The following is a 13,515-nucleotide window of genomic DNA, read 5'->3' as shown; positions in this document are numbered from 1 at the left end:
TTCATCAGAAAATCCTGCTGTTACCATATCCTTGTCAAAGGGCCAATGATAGCCACAAAATGGCTGTATAGACACAAAAAAATCACTTTTATTTTTTTCCAATGGATTCAGTGTCTTAGCCCAAGTACCATTAAGCTGAACATACTGCTAGACTTTTTATTATCCCTGTGCAACTGTGGGCTAATGGCTGTTGCTGTCTTTTGCTTTCCTGAGTGCATCTAAATCACTCAATATAAAAAGGGCCCCTAACATTCGCAAAACATAGGTCTCTCAAAGACCTACCGTCTTAGATTTCTTTGAGTTTCTAGAAGTATGAGTAACCCTTTAATCTCAGGAAAGTCTAAGTGGGTGATTGTTATGCTTCTGAGGTAGCTGGATTTGAGTAAATGTATCAGCTTTGAGCTCCCAACTGTCATGTGAAGGACCTCAGTCTACAGTCACAATTTCAGATAAGTAACTTACCCATGAAAATCTAAGTCTTAATTTTATCTTATTGATCACCTACAAATGTCAAGAAAATTGCCAAAAAACAATGCTACTTAAAAGTCTAAATATGGGAATGGATTGGTGCTCCATCAATTTGGACATTAAATTGAGATATAGGAAGCTCCGGTGTTGTAACATCTAATGTTTAAACTTTAAAAACTTAAAAATTTTAACCTTGGCTTCTCATTTTAAGATTAATTTTAATCTTATTATTTGTTACCTTCTTTAACTGTGTTGGTTGCTGCCTCACTTGAGGAATCTTTATCCTACTGAAACAAAAGTTAATATATTATTTAGGTTGGTATTAACTGAAAGTGGTCATTTACAGCTTCCTTCAGAGTCATGAATGAGTACTAGAGCTTCTCCTGTCTGCAAGCGCTCATGTAAACATTGGTGTTTTCCTATTCTCCTCTCTCTCCTCAGAGGACTGAAGTAATGGACATCGCTTGTTAATATTATTAATATAATCAGAATTGTGACTGTACATAATGGATTCTATCATTGGTTATTTCTGCTTTATTTCAACCAATTTTAAAAAACTAATTTAAATAAAATTCTGCAATTAATGCTTCTACACTCCATACGTCATAAGTCATAAACACTTGTCAAAGTAGGTCATATATCAGTTCAAGTAAATCAAGAAATTACCCTTTTTTTCTTTTTTTTTCACATATCTTCCAGTAAAATAATATTGTAGGCTTTCTTTACCCTCCCCTCCCCTCCCCTCCGCTTCGCTTCACTTCCAGTTTTTTCTACACCTTCCTTTACTGTCCTTGCCCAATTTCTGCCATTCCCCTTCTCATTCTCTTTCCTATTCTCCCTCTTTTTATATTTCCCTTTCTCCTTCCTCTTCTCCTTCTCCTTTTTAATTTTTATCATGAGTCTAAACACAATAATATTTAACTTAAAAATCTTCCTGCTCTTTAATCACAAACATGCAGATGACAGAGGGAAAGAGAAAGAGATTTCCTTTCTCTTAATTGGACTTGGTCTGTGTTCAATTCTCGATCTGTATTCAAAAAAGCCCTTAAGCATGTGATTACATTTAATTATTTACTTAAGTCTGATTGATTTCAGTAGGGTTTTAAAGCACATCCTATGTATTTTTTACATACCTTTATCTACAAGAGATCTGATACAGAGGAAAAGGAGAAGAAATGAGAAAGTAGGAATATTTTTCTTTCAGGCCATTTTGGTGAATTGACTAGTCATCAGAGAAACACAATTAAATCATAGGTGTATTTTTCTTATAATTTTTTTGTTCTCACATGTTTGAATGCATAGACAGAGAAAGTAAGTAGCTACAGTCACTGCCTGCAATATACAAATATGTATGTTTTACATCATATTCTGAGCCAAGGGTTTTTCTCCATGTTGTGAAGAAAAAGCACAGAAAATATTTTCGTCCTATCAAAATAAAATACAGAACTCAAGACATATGTGCTGGTAGTATATATTAGTTTTGCTTCACTACTTTTAATTCCCAGCAGTTTTAATGGACAAACAATAGTTTGCACCATTGGTGGGACCCACTAAATCATGTGTCTTCCATGCTAAACCAGAACTACAGCAATTGCCTTGGACTCTGGATTACATTACTGTTCTGAGTCATCCTTAAGCTGGAGAGCTTCATTATTTTTTGTAATAAATTCTCAGGAATTAAGCTGGTTGGTTTCAGAGAAACCTTTCACCACCTTCTCTCATTTTTGCTGATTTCACTATCCCTCAACTTAAAATGATTTGGTAAAAAATGAATCTGATCTTCAGCTACATTTGCTTGTGGGGTGCAGCTTACACTTGCTACAGAAAACTTGCAAAGTCTTTCTGGGGTGATTATGGTTCCCAGAAATAAAGCAAAACCAAAGTGTGACAATTCTTTGTTTAAAATGAAACTTAATCATAATTCTTCTGTGTATTCCTTTTTCTCCTCAGAAGCCATGAGAGGATTAATAGATGTTTCATGGTGTGCTCCACAGACTTTCCATTTCCTGCTTTCAAGATATTACTAGATTTCTAATTAAAAGATGATTTTTTTTTTTGCAGTCCACTAAAAGTAATCAAAGTGATGTCTATTTAAGCAGTGAATAGTTTTTCTTTGTCAGCAAAGCATGACTTGTTCAGATTTTAAGACTGATGATTTTTTTTTTTTTTTCCCCCTCTCCTGGAAATTTGGAATAACTGAGCAGTTAAAATTCATGATCTACATTTTTGTGTCATTATTATTGCATTAGCATGAAATTATGGTTCTAATTAGTCATAATTATACTCATAATTATTCAATTTATCACTATAGGTCCTCCTGGAAATTTTATTGGAAGAGTTATTAACATTAATAAATTGTTTTTCTTCAAATCCATATTATTAATTCACCTCATGTGTGATATGAAATAACAGCCATAAAATTATTACAATCTCTGTTCTCTATGTAGCTGATTTAATGATGGAAAGTCTGAGAACCTTTAGTCAGTTTTCTGGTACAGCTGTTTGTGGTTTTCTCTAAAGGTAAACAGACAGAGGTAAGTGGACAGTGAAATATTTAGTCCCAAATGCAACCAAGACACTTGACAGAGTTATTTCTTTTTAGCATAGCAGTCTTTCTGATTTTCTAAAATTTGTGACAAAAAAATTATAAGAAAATTGTTATTTGCATATATCAATAGTTCAATCCCTTTCACCTGACAGATATTTCTGGTCAAACCCACAGAAATGCTTGTCAGAGCCCAGAACTGCAAACATCCTCTGATACCCAAGCACTCACTGCAGAACCTGACTCTGACTTTGTAAGTACTTTTTTCTGATGCTTTAAACTTCAGTACACAGGTGTGTCTTTACAGTGTCACGAGCTATTTGCAGCTGAGCTGTATCCAGAATGGATGTACTACAGCTGCATCAATGCAGTTGTTAAGAAAACATGTAGCTGGCTTTCAGAACCTAAATTAGCACTCTGCATAGACCTGCACTGCTGGATCTACCTGCACAGTTTTTGAGTCACATTCTGTTATGTATTTGTGTATAAATAATTACACGTGTGTGTGTCTATAGATATATATCTACCCTGGCTTCTTTCTTTTCCACCTACTGCCATTCTGACAATCCTACCTATAACTGTGACGTTCATCATTGTCTGCTAATCCTAATATGTGATATAAATGAAGCAAGAGATCCAAATCCATTTTCACACATCAAAATCAATGTCTGGTTATTGGGTCATAGTTTCAAGTTTGGTTTTTTTTTTTCATCTTTGAAGCATGTTGATTCATCCCGAAACTGAAAATTACTTTAATTTAAGAGAAATATTTCTTGGGATGGAAAAAAATACCTGTAGCAAAACATTTTTTAATATATATGGCAAAGGTCAGAGGAACAGTCATTTATTACCTACTCCTGTAGTTCTTTTAGAACAAATATCAATACCTGCATTACTGTACAAATTGATTTTTTAATTGTCAATTCCTAGTTCTTTCCAAGACAAGAGGTCAAAATATTGTAACTGACATATAATCTTTCATTTAATAAAACTGCTGGTTTATGTTAGATCTTGACATTGAAGCAGGGACTTGTGGGTTTGGAGTACTTTTTGCGGTTCCCTTTTTCCACTTGTTTTCACTGAAAATATTTAATTATCGTTTCTAACACTTTCACACTTAAACAAGGAATGTAACTGTTCTGTAATTCTATAATGCAAAGGTAGATAGGATAAAGGAATAAAATTCAAAACCTAAAGACTTTACAAACTTTTAAAATGTGGCCTCGAGTAATAATGTGTCAAATATTCTGGTAGATTTTCCTGAGTTCTAAAGAATTTATTAACAGATAAATTAGATATATAATACTTTTATTAATACTTTCTATGTAAAAGTCTCATTGTAGAGACTGGAATGGAACCACAAAACAGATATATATCCTCCCATGTATTCCAACATTGCATGCTTTCTGTTTTATGTAACAACTAAATTATTCAGAAACTTGTGTTTAAGTTAAAATTACTGCAAATCAAAGGCAAAAGGTAATCATGATTAAGACATAAAAGCAGCAATGATGATTACTTCCTCTCTAGATGTTAATGCTGTCTATGATTTACAAAATCATGGAAATATGAACACAAACAGAATGATTGGCATAACTAAAACTCTGATTATTTCAAGTCCTCCATGAACGACTTTCCAATCTGAACACAAAGGCTTTGTGGATCTGTTGTGGTTCCTATTAGCCCGCTCTGAGGCTGTTACATCTTAACCAGAGCATATATAAAGAGATACATTCATGATATGTTTGCATTGCAAGATGGAGATTTTGTACGTATGTGTACCATTTTGACTTTCTTTCTGAAATTAGTGTGGTACTTTCCAAACAAAAATAATCACAGAAATCATCCCAGTGAAGGAGCTCTCTAGAACATTTCATATAGGAGAGCAGTTGCTGGAGGATTCTCTGCCAGAGGATCTTTAGATATATTTAGTGTCTTTATTCACTTCAATTTATAATACCCAGCATTTGTGAAGCCCTTGTCTGAACTGGCTGAGCCTTGCAACTTTGGGACAGATAAAGAAGAACAAATTAAAGATGCTTCTGTAATTGATATTGCTGGCAAGGAAGTGTCACTGGAGTTACAGATGGATTCAGAGCTGACACTGAGAAAAAGGTATTCAAATAGTTCATGACTAAGTGCTCATCGAGAAGCAAAATACAGATTGGGGAATAACGGAGGAAGCTGTTGGTGGTCAGTTTCAATCTAAGCTAGACAGGAGGAACAAGAAGAATTGGAACCTGAAAAAAGGGTTTGCAGGGAACGGGTCAATAGACAGACAAGTCAATAGATGTCCAAGTACAATCAAGGAGAAAGCTGGCCTGCCTTGAAGAAGATAGGTGGGAAATGTAAAATGGAGGTTAGTCTAGAGAGCAAGAATACTGACAGAGATAATTCTCGGGACAGAGAACTAGAGAATAAAGATTTATGAACTGAATGAATGAAAACACCTGATATACAGTCACAGGTGAAACTAAAATTGGAAGGGAAGACTTTAAGATAAATGCAAATGCAGTAAATGCAAATGCAGAGTCCACACCCATATTGCAGAAACCAGACACAGGCCTAGCATAACAGTTAAAGTTACATCCAATAAGTGTGAAAACTGATACACTCCAGGAGTGTAAATAATTTTAATTTTTTTAAAAAAAAGCAAGCAATTTGATTGGCCCAGTAATAGTTTATAGCAAACCTTGTAAGGAATTGCTCTGGGTAATTAGGAAACCTGATTAAATATACATTTGCCAAAGGATGGTGCTAAAGAGGTTCCAGGTATTCTGGATTGTCCATCTGGCCTTTATAACTATAATCACACAAAATCATACCCCATAATTTTGGGGTTTGCATTCCAGTATAGGATTCAGTCACGTAAAAGACATTTTTCATCCAGTTCATAAGCATCTTTTCATGGTATTTTATTGGATGTAATAGTAACTTAGGAAAAAATTTATATTTAGCTGCATAAAACAGTCATGAAGACCCTCACACTGGAAAAGGGGTTGATTGGCAGTGGCCCTCAGCTGGTGAACAATGTTGGGGTTTTTTTGTTGTTTGTGTTTTTTTTTTTTTAATTATGTTACTGGAATAGTAGAAAGAGCAAAACACATTGCAAAAAGAATGTCATTAGAGGAAGATTTCTCTTTAGGTTCATAGAGAAACTTATAAATAGGAATTGTTTCAGTGTGAAGTTTTTCTTCTGAACAGTTAAGAATAGAATATTATATTAAGGTATCCTTATAATAAAAACATACCCCCAAAATCTTCAGCTTGGATTAGGAAAAACTGTCAGCTAATAAAGATGGTAAGAATAAATATGGTACATTAATACAATTTAAATATTAAAGGCCTCTCCTTCAGGGGATTAAATAACAGTCAGTTATAAGGATGTACTGTCCTCTGACTTTGATAAAGAATCGAAAGAGTCACTGGCACCAAAAAAAGGAATATATTAGAATAAATATATTCTTGTCCCTAAAGCAACTCTCTCAAAGGAAAATTTTTGCCTAGAATGTTCCACCTGACTGACTTCCTTCCAAAGAAAGAGCATTCACCTCCAAGGGTTTCAAACATTGTTGTAAAAGGGAGAGATGAAATTTCAGGCCCATGTCAGTGAGGTTTTTAGTGACAAAATCCATAGGAATTGATACTATTTACACTTTAGGAGGAAAAGAGAACAGCAAATAAAGGAAGGTCCTTCTTTTGTCCTCATTTGCAGTCATTATGTTGTATGACTGATGTGTTAAGACTGAGACTTCAAAACCTTGAGTACAAAGCTCTCAGGAAGCCTCTGCTACAGACAAGTGGGGACATCAACCGAAGGACTCCTTTTCTCCCACCCTGCCTGTCAGAGCAATACAAGGTTTCCTGGCTTCTTTGCAGTGACTGTGTTGCTCTTAAAATGACTAAGCATGACTTTGTGCATTATTTCAGGCTACATTCCTTCTCCCTGATAAAACTGATATCTAGGTGAACGAAATATCCTGTGCTTCACAGGTATCTGCTACACATCAGCTTGCCTTCTTGAGCCTCGGGGTGTTGTCTCCACAGAGTGAGGAAAGTGCCTGAGGCTCAGCTGTTTTGGTTTTACAGCAGCATTTCTGCTTTCAGCTTCACAAGCTGTAGCTGGCAGCTTTTGTATTTCCTTCCTACTCCCACTGAGTTCAGTACTATTTTAAAGTATATTTACATGCATCTTCTGAAGGGTAGGATATTTCATTTAGGAATTTTTTTCCCTATACTTTTTTGTTCTGAATATACATTATGCTGCTTTTCTAATATGCTTGTTGCAGGTTCTTTGCCTCCTTGTTCCCAGTACAGCATCCCTTCCAGAAAAAAAGAGATGCTATGCTAAGCGGAAAAGAGCGCTCTCAAGTTTTATCTAGTTCTTTTAGCTGGGTGAACACTTGGTTTTCTCAAAATGTCTTCCTGAACCGAGTGCTGCTGGAATCCATTACTGCATACACCATTTCACAGAACGGTACCGTGTGCTCCTGGAATGCTAAGGCAAAGCAAGGGGGTTGCTTGGCATTGTATACATTTGAAAACATGCAAGAGGTGCTTCAGTTCTTAAATCCAGCTGCAGCTTTTATGTTTGTGTATACATTTCATAGGAAGAGGGTAAGTGATGTTGAGAGAAATCTCTCTTTTCTAGGCAGAAATAATATTATCTGAAGTTATCAATATTGCCTGCATTCCTCAGTGACTATTATTTTTTTCCTCAGTTTAATGGCCAAACTATGACTTCCCCTGGCAGATGGGATGGGCTAAAATGTTCCTTATTGTTCTCCTTAAAGCAAACACAGGGCCCAGGGTTCTATACAGAAGAATATTGTTTCTGTGGATTAGATTTCAGTTATTGTCTCATTTTCTGGCTCTTACAAACTCCCATCCAGTCAGATCTGCAAAATAGATATTCGAAATACTATTTTTGCTGTTAACTGTGGCTTAGGAAAGTGAAGTCTATTGCTCTTCACATGGGTTGCTGTAGTCAGTCCCTTCTTGATAACTGTTTTTAAAATGAGACTGTGGAAATGAGGTGTCCTACGAGATGGATGATCTTCTTTTCCTGCTTACAGTAGCAGCTGTTTCTTTGTAGTCTGACTTCCTTTTGTATCTCCTTGGTATTTATGGCCAACTCAGCTATAAGACACAATGCAGCACAGGCTTCCAATGTTTGTCCTACATCTTTTTTATTTTTACAAAGCAGAATACAAATGCAAAAACATGCAGTCACTGGCATGACGTAGAGGAGTTTAAAAAAAATAAATAAATCAGGAAGCCATTAAATTTGCAGCAAATAAATGTATTGATGGCATAAGGATATATCAGAAAATATAAATAAAACACTTTGTTGTTATCAAAGGCATATTGCTTTTGCCTATCTTCCTCCATCTCCTTTCATTTTTTTCATAAAGAACTTGTTTAAAATCCTCATACAATTTTGCAACAATTTACAAATTAATAAATAAGCTGGTAACTGCAACAACTAGTACCATGTAAAGAAAGAACCTAGCGTCCAGAAAGATATTTGCAGATAATACGGTACTTCACAACATGTACTCAGACATCTGTGGCTGTTTTTATTAAAATCTGAATTTCTGTGATTAAAGGAGGTTTGTCTACTTCAAAAGCTGATTCTAAGGCCCCAGTGAAGTTACTCTGTTTTATATCATAAAATCATACAACAGTTTGGGTTGGAAGGGACCCTTAAAGGTCATCTAGTCCAAACCCCCCACAAAGAGCAGGGACATCTTCAACTAGATCTTCACTATATTGCACATTAATAATTTTTGTAGCTTGTTGTATATCAGGTGTATCTAATACACAGCAAGCAACATAATCTTGTGTGTTTTCCATTTAGTGTGAATTACAGAACTTCTTTGGACCAAAGGATAAAGTCAGACTTACTACTTTTCTCCTCTTAATCTCTCCCATACTTCCATGTAGTTTGGAACATCGAACTCATTACAAGTAACATACACAAAGAAACCACAAACATTAAAATCAGTCTCTCAGATATTAGGAAAAACAAATTAGTAATGAATTATTTGGGCATTTTTTCCTTTAAAGGCTGAGACTTTTTCTTTTTTTGCATGTGCTGTCTAAAATATTTTTTTAAAAGTATAATATCTAACCATTATAAAAATCAGTGATGTATCTACACCCTTAGGGATTTTCACAGATCTGTCGTGTTCCCTAAAGTGCAGATTTTCTGTCAATAGCGAACCCAAACATTTTTTGCAGGAACAGCTGGAGGAAATTCTCTGGAGGCAGACGCTCCTATTGGTGATTTACTAAAGTGCTATTATGGCACTAATAGGATAGCAACTAGCGCACTTTGCAGGATGTTTGTATGCAAAGCAAGCATGTCAAAAAATGTAATATGTACACAGCTAACTAGAGCTAGACCATTAAGCCTCAAGGGTCACAGCCACTGGAGACCTGCAAGCAATATGAAACAAATATTTGGAAATAAAAATTGCATAATTAAAGAGAAATGCTCTGATTAGTCTAGAATTTGTTTGGGTGGTTTTTTTTAATTTTCTTCTCTTCTTTGGCTATCCATCAGCATATCTTTTCAGATTTTTCATGTGAAAATAACAGATAGTAACAGTATCTCTTAGTGGGATCTATTCTTTTGTGGGGTTTTTTTCCCTGTCTGTGAACTTTTTGTTTTTTGTCATTTCTCTCTTACAGAAATATATTTAAAATATGAAAAAAGTGTGTAATTTGTATTTCAGTTGAGTTTTGGAAATGACTAATAGTAACTTACCACATTATAATTTAGAAAGGCCTTTTAATGTACAAAATGGTGTAGATATAACATGAAAAGCATATTTAATTTCACACAAGTCTTATTTGGATCAATTTGTCTTTTATTATCAGTATTGATAAATAATGTAAGAAAGGTAGACCTTGGTAGATCTAATAAAAAAAAGTTGCAAACACTTTTTTTTTTTTTTTTTTGTCAGTGCGAATGTGTGTTTGATGCCTGATTTAGTTTTGAAATTGTAGCATTGATCTGATAATGGCCATAGCTTGAAAGGACAATAAAAACTTAAACATCTTTTTAAGCATATTTGGGTCACTGCTGCCTCAAAAGTATTTATGAAATTATATAGCTTGAAGAAAAGTTTTAATGGTGTCCATTTGCTTCATTTCATACTTTCCCAGAAGACAGAATCATGTACAAATTCAAGTGGAAATGCAAATATTAAAACTGAAGCTCTGTATTGCACACATCTATTTTAAGACATGTAAGTAGAGAATTAAATACTGGACTATTTTATTCCACGGAGTTAATCTCTACTTCCATTATAATCTCTGTCAAAAGATGAATTAATTTTATACAATTTTCTTTTCTCATTACACTCCTTGACATGAATATAGTCATATGTCCTTTTTCCGAATGAGCAGATACTTTCAGAACCCAGAATAATTCTGCCTCTGATGGTCATATACAGTAACTCCCGAGCACTTTAAAAGAATTACATTGGTATCCAAATCACCATGCAGTGGAGCAGATATTTCTGTAAGTCCACAAAATACATCAGCGGTTTGTTTTTTCTTTTGGTAGTTAGCAATGCTCCTATTCTGATGCTAAGGTGAATATTACCATCTGATGACCACATATTCTTTCAGACATTTTCATTATGTTTCAGTACCTGGTCATTGCCTGCTTCTGGAAACAGATTTATCCTCAAGAACCGATTTTGTGACTTGACAATCTCAAGTAAACAGAAGGGATTTATACATTTTCAGTGTTCCAACAAAACAGAACTATGTGCTCGCTTTGTCACCATTACCGTTTTCTTACTGTTTCATGTTTTCCAGCATTGGAATGTCACAGTACTAGCATTGGGGTTTTTTTTTGGTAATAAGTAACTGTCCAAAAGCCAAGCCATATAAATTGGATTCAGTTATGGGAGAAAATGGTGCTTAAGCCCACTGGTTTTTTTTATTTCATTTTGTCATTGTTGTTGTAATCTTATTTATTTAAAAATCTTGTACAAAGTCCTGCTACTCTGAGCACAACACAGATCAAAAAGAAGGTAACTGTTGTCAATACTAGAGAGGAAAGAGATGTGCCGTTGTTCAATAATATTTAGGTTAACGGGACTGCAAGACAGGAGCTGGAGGAGCAAAGTTCTTCCCACTGTAAGAGAAGATGCGGTTCAAGACCACTTGAGGAACCTGAACATACATAAGTCTATGGGACCTGATGAGATACGTCCCAGAGTCCTGAGGGAATTGGCTGATGTACTTGCCAAGCCACTCTCCATGATAGCTGAGAAGTCCTGGCAGTCAGGGGAAGTCCTTGGAGACTGGAAAAAAGGAAACATTGCATCCATTTTAAAAAAGGGTAGTAAGGAGGACCTTCGGAACTACTGACCTCTCAGCCTCACCTATGTGCCTGGGAAGATCATGGATGAGATCCTCCAAGAAGCGTTGCTAAGGCACATGGAGGACAGGGAGATGATTTAAGATAGCCAGCATGGCTTCACCAAGGGCAAATTCTGCCTGCCTGACCAATCTAGTGACCTTCTATGATGGGGTGACCACATCAGTGGACAAGGGAAGAGAAACAGATGTCATCTATCTGCACTTCAGTAAGGCCTTTGACATGGTCCCCTACAACATCCTTCTCTCTAAATTGGAGAGAGATGGATTTGATGGGTGGACTGTTCAGCGGATGAGGAACTGGTTGGATGGTCACATCCAGAGGGTAGTGGTCAATGGTTCAATGTCCAGATGGAGATTGGTGACAAGCAGTGTCCCTCAGGGGTCTATATTGAGACCAGTACTGTTTAGTACATTCCTCAGTGACATAGTGGGATTAAGTGCACCCTCAGCAAGTTTGCAGAAGACACTAAGCTGAGTGATGTGGTTGACATGCCTGAGGGACGGGATGCCATCCTGAGGGACCTGGACAAGCCTGAATCTCTTGAGGTTCAACCAGGCCAAATACAGGGTCCTGCACCTGGGTTGGGGCAATGTCCTGTATCAGTACAGGCTGGGGGATGAAGGGATGGAGAGCAGCCCTGCCAAGAAGGACTTGGGGGCACTGGTGGATGAAAAGCTGGACATGATCCAGCAACGTATGCTCGCAGCCCAGAAAACCAACCATCTCCTGGGTTGCATCAAGAGAAGTGTGGTCAGCAGGTCGAGGGAGGTGATTCTGCCCCTCTACTCCACTCTGGTGAGACCCCACCTGGAGTCCTGTGTCCAGCTCTGGAGCCCTCAGCACAGGAAAGACATGGACCTGTTAGAGTGGGTCCAGAGGAGGGACACCAAAATGATCAGAGGGATGGAATACCTCTCCTGTGAGGACAGGCTGAGTGAGTTGGGGTTGTTCAGCCTGGAGAAGAGAAGGCTCCAAGGAGATCTTATTGCAGCCTTCCAGTACCTAGATGGGGCTGCTAAGAAAGATGGGGATAGACTTTTTAGCAGGGCATGATGCAATAGGACAAGGGGTAGGACAATGTTTTTAAGGACAATAAGACATGGTTTTAAACTGAAAAATTGTAGATTTGGACAAGATCTAAGGAAGAAATTTTCCACAATGAGGGTGGTGAAAGACACACAGGTTGTCCAAAGAGGTGGTAGATGCCCCATCCCTGGAAACATTCAAGGTCAGGTTGGAGGGGGCTCTGAGCAACCTGACCTAGGCAAAGATATCCCTGCTCATTGCAGGGGGGTTGGGCTAGATGACTTTTAAAGGTCCCTTCCAACCCAAACTATTCCATGATTCTATGAATCTAAAAACACTCCCTCAGAACTACATTTTCTGTCCAGGTTTTTTTCTGTATCTTCTATCCCTCCTGCACTTCCTTTTCTTTAAATCAGTGTATGCCCAGTAAGATCACAGAATCACAGAAAAACCTATGTTAGAGTTGAATCTCAGTCCAACCTCCTATTCAAAACCCTGGGATATCTTCAAGGGTAGAACAGGCTGCTAAGGGCCTTTTCCAGACAAGCTCTGAAAATATCTGAAGACAGTGGTTCCCTAAGCCTCTCATGGGCTTACCCCCACTTCTGGTGAAACACCCTTGCCTATCCTGTAACTGCAGTTTCCTTTGCTGCATCACTGTGAGCATTACCACTTGATCTTTTGCTGTGCATCTCTGGCAAGGGTCTGGACCCATCTTCTCTGTAATTCCCTTTTAGGCAATAGAAGACCACTGCCTCTCTAGGCTAAATATACCCAGTTCTCTTTGTTTCTCTCTTTATGTAATATACTTCAACTCCCTAACCATCCTGTTGGTCCTCCACTGGCTTCTCCCCAATTTGCAATCTCTCTCTTTTGCTAGGAAAGCTGAAACAGGACAATATATTCCAAAGGTGGTCAAGTCAAGGTGAATAATAACCTCTCTGGACCCACCGCTATGTTTTTGTTCATGCAGCTTTCATCACCTCAAGGGTATGCTACAGACTCATACTCAGTTTGCTGCTTAACAGGATCCCCAGATTCTTTCCCGCAGATCAGCACACCATCCAATCAT

The sequence above is a fragment of the Phaethon aethereus genome (assembly GCF_964289735.1).
Source record: "Phaethon aethereus genome assembly, chromosome: 1".
Taxonomy (NCBI): Eukaryota; Metazoa; Chordata; class Aves; order Phaethontiformes; family Phaethontidae; genus Phaethon; species Phaethon aethereus.
This window is presented reverse-complemented; position numbering follows the sequence as displayed.